Source organism: Myotis brandtii, unplaced genomic scaffold, assembly GCF_000412655.1.
Source record: "Myotis brandtii unplaced genomic scaffold, ASM41265v1 scaffold199, whole genome shotgun sequence".
Classification (NCBI taxonomy): domain Eukaryota; kingdom Metazoa; phylum Chordata; class Mammalia; order Chiroptera; family Vespertilionidae; genus Myotis; species Myotis brandtii.
In genome coordinates this window covers 2,022,063-2,026,503 of record NW_005357414.1, presented here as the reverse complement: position 1 = coordinate 2,026,503, position 4,441 = coordinate 2,022,063, and the positions used below count along the sequence as shown (strand labels likewise).

Sequence of the window (4,441 nt, the reverse complement as noted above, 5' to 3'; positions counted from 1 at the left end):
TGATATTTGGATCCTGTGGCTCAGTAAGAATAATTTGTCTCACTATATGGTTCCATATCCTATCTAACTGAGGATGAAAGAACATGAACCTCCACCTAAAAATCACCTATTATATGCCAGGCACTACTATTTATTTATTGATGTAACAAATACTGACTAACTGCCTACTATGTTTACATACGTTATTTTCTTTCTTAAGTCACACACAATAATGTCTTATGGATGAAGAACTTAAAGTTCAGAGAAGTTAATTATTTGCTCAAGATCAAACAGGAACTTTTTCTTTGCCTAGCGCAGCCATGGCTCATGGTCCCAAGAAGCATCTGAAGTGTGTAGCAGCTCCAAAGCATTGGATGCTGGATAAACTGACTGGTAAGATGCTCCTCGGCCATCTACCGGTCCTCACAAGCTAAGAGAATGTCTCCCTCTCATCATTTTCTTAAGGAACAGACTTAAGTATGCTGTAACAGGAGATGAAGTAAAGAAGATCTGCATGCAGCGGTTTATTAAGATTGATGACAAGGTCCGAACCGATATAACCTACCCTACTGGTTTTATGGATGTCATCAGCATTGATAAGACTGCAGAGAATTTCCGCCTTATCTATGACACCAAGGGCCACTTTGCTCTTCATTGTATTACACCTGAGGAGGCCAAGTACAAGTTGTGCAAAGTGAGGAAGATCTTTGTGGGCACAAAACCCATCCCTCATCTGCTAACACCAGCGGTTCTCAACCTGTGGGTCGCGACCCCTTTGGTGGTCGAGCGACCCTTTCACAAGGGTCGCCGAAGACCATCCTGCATATCAGATATTTACATTACAATTCATAACACTAGCAACATTGCAGTTATGAAGTAGCAACGAAAATAATTTTGTGGTTTGGTCACAACATGAGGAACTGTATTTAAAGGGCCAGAAGGTTGAGAACCACTGTGCTAACCCATGATGCTCACACCATCCACTCCCCTGATCCCCTCATCAAGGTGAACAACACCATTCAGATTGATTTGGACACTGGCAGAATTACTGATTTCATCAAGCCTGACACTGGTAACCTGTGCATAGTGACCAGAGGTGCTAACCTGGGAAGAATTGGTGTGATCACCAACAGAGAGAGGCACCTGGTTCTTTAGACGGAGTTCATGTGAAAGATGCCAATGGCAACAGCTTTGCCAGCCAGCTCTCCAATATTTTTGTAAAAGGCAACAAGCCATGGATTTCCCTACCCCATGGAAAAGGTATCCACCTCACCATTGCTGAAGAGAGAGACAAGAGACTGGCAGCCAAACAGAGCAGTGGGTGAAATGAGTTCTAGGTGACATGATTGGAAAAGTTTTTGTACCTAATTAAAGATAATACAGCATGAAAAAAAATCAAATAGGAAATATTAGAGTGGGGATTTGAACCCTGGCCTTTTCTTAAAGCATGAGTTGCTATCTTTAATCCCATTTTATACATGAAAAAAAACTGAGGCCTAAAAAGGCAAAATGGCTGACTGTATGTCATAAGTAACAAGGTGATGGGAAGTACTCAGGGCTGCCTTAGGTTTCTGTTCTCTGGGTAAGACCAGCTGAGGAACTATCACCCACAACCTATATCTTGGGTTCTGCCAAGTACTTTGGCACTACTCAGGTTCCCTTCTCCAGAACAGTCATGCCCCTATGCTCCTGTTTCTTCAGGACTGATACTACTAGATTATAGGCCTCCCTGGATGAAGTGAGAAGTGGTTTCTCTAACATGTCAGCTGCCTTACTTAATCCCCCAGGGAAGATTTTTTCTAACAGAGCAAAGTCAAAACAGTCAGCTGTTGCTGACACTATTGTTTGACTTCACATGTTGGCCTATTACCAGGTTGTGATGAAAGAGTTTGGTTTTTAGCTAGCCATTCCAGAGTTGTAACTTGTTAATCTCTCCCCTTTATCTGCCCCATGGAAACCTTAGATAGTATTTGATATGCTTCTTAAATTAAGGGTGCTTTTAGTTCAAGTCATTCCTCTTCACAGCAGATCTGTTGAAGGATCTAGGCCTTGATGATCAAAACCCATGTGAGTTTCATTGGAACTCAGGAGTGCTCATGCAGAGGAAAAAGAGGATAGTGCTCCAGGCCCTTCTTGAGACTATTGCTTTATACTGCTTCAGATATCAGACAGAGCTGTTAGCCACAACTTCCATCGGTTCATGATGAAAGACTTGACATGGCAATCACATACTATTAGGAGCAGAGCCACATTACCCACACTCAACACACTTCTATTATACCCATGGCAACAGCGGGGGCACTGAGACTCTTCTGTTTCTTACATTTGATGGCAGTCCTGATTTGCCCTGTGCTAGTTCTCTACTTGTGCAGTTCCCTGGAGTATTCTACCTCAGTTCTCCAAACAAGACTCCAGGATAATGTAGAAAGGAACTCTGGCTTTTCCACTTCTTAATATGAAATGAAAATGATGGGAGTTGTTGAGAGATACCTACACATAGTTTGTCCAGTACCCTGTACCTTCAAAAGAATGACCTTGGGCTGTAAGAGGATTATAAGTCACATGGCAAATAACCAAGAAGGCAGGAGTTAGACATTTCCTGGGCTGGGAATATCACTACACCCTTTGGAATATTAACCAGTTACAATATCATTTCATCAAGATAAAAATACCCTGTTTACTGTACCATATACTTTTTAACTCTAAGATTTCTCAGAATCACCACAATATTAATGGAATCACTGGGTATACTTCCTGGAAGCCTGAACATTTTAATGAACTGTTAATGAAAACCTTGAAAAATGTAGGCTCATCTATTTCTAGAAATCTACTCTACTAGGTTGCACTCTGAATGTGGTCACTGCTTTTGGTTTTCTAATATTAATAAACTGTAACCCCCTCTACCTCAGCCCCCATGATTATGGTCTTTGTCCAGAATAGCTGGTTGGCAAATCAATATGTACATCACTTTTAAAACTAGGTATTGGAACAACTTAGTAGAAAAATGTAACTTGGGGTGGTGAACACACAATACAATATACAGATAATATATTTTAGAATTGTACACCTGAAACCTGTATACTTTTATTAACCAATGTCACCCAATAAATTCAATTTTAAAAAAGAATAAAAAATAGAACCCAAGTCTCTAAATTTTGAGATAAAAAAGCCAACCAGTATTCCAACCTCTACTTCTCCAGAGCTGTGTTTGCTGCAGAAATGAGGAAGGGGACTTAGATATGATAGCTTGGATGCTCTGGAGATTTTTTTCATCATCTGTGAGGTCTAGACATAGTGGTAAATGGAGGGTTGACTTTCATCCTGTGGCTACCTGAAGATTCCAGTTATTCAAATCAACACACACTCCTGTGTCTTCCGGGTACAAGGCATGTTGCCTGCTGAATATAGGTCTACAAATATATTTGTTTTATTTATTTTATTTTTTTGTAGTCTCTCTTCCTCTACTTGAGGTTTCTCATAAACAGGCAAGAGTAGATAAACAGGATGATTGCTGCTATGTGTAAGGAAAATCCATTTCAGCTTTTTAGTCACCACATGACTTAGAGAATATTTCATGGAAATAACCCAGGACTTGTTTAAGAGATAGTATTGGGTCTGGTTGATAGAAGGAATTTAGCTAATTTATATAATAAGTGAGACAAGAATTTTTAGTCTGACAAGTCACAATTTTCCAAGCCCACATATATGAGAGTATTTTTATCTATGGCTCTGATAACACTATAATGTTAGAAAACCAAAATACTGGAAAACCAAAAACACCCATTGAATGGAAGGATAGTGAATTTTCCTCTCAGATTGCATATCTGAACACTGAGTGTATGTAGTAATTTTTAATTATGAGTCCAACATTAATGTGTTTTTGCCAAAGACTCTGGGGATGATTCACTAGAAAATATGGACCTTAAAGTTGCAGTTCACATAATTTATTCAGTTAGCAGGCAGAAATTAGGATTGAAAGCAAAGAGTTCAGGAATTCTGAGTGTACCAGAGACGGCAAGTGTCTTTCAAGTAGATGAACCCAGTGGGAAAGGAAAGTACCCACCTTACCTCATCCTACTATTTTGCCACGACAATAACCTCTTTGGAAAACTAGGGGAAAGGTCAAATGACTTCTGGGTAAGGTTACTTCAGGAGTTCATTCTTGGGCCATGCTCTTAGCTTTCGCAAGCTCATTGTGCAATCACATAATTCAGAAGAGGCAGCTGTTGGAGAAATGTCATCAGATCTCACTTGAGTGTGTGTGTGGGAGTTCCACTTGGTGTATCTGACCCAAGTTCCAGGAAGGAAATATGCCTTTACTCAATTAAATTCTATTAATTTATAAACTAGACTTCAGGTTCAGAGGGAAAAGTGAGTCATAAAACAGTGTGTACTGGATGTTACTCCAGCCATTTTTGTTCTCACTTTTTTGGTGTGTCCTTGGTATAAGGACTGTGGAGCA

The 4,441-nt window shown here is 39.9% G+C and overlaps 1 pseudogene; it reads left to right on the top strand.

Annotated features, from left to right (window-relative positions):
* The first annotated feature begins 293 nt into the window (after positions 1–293).
* LOC102254480 lies at positions 294–1,374 on the top strand (annotated as a pseudogene).
* The last annotated feature ends 3,067 nt before the right edge of the window (positions 1,375–4,441 follow it).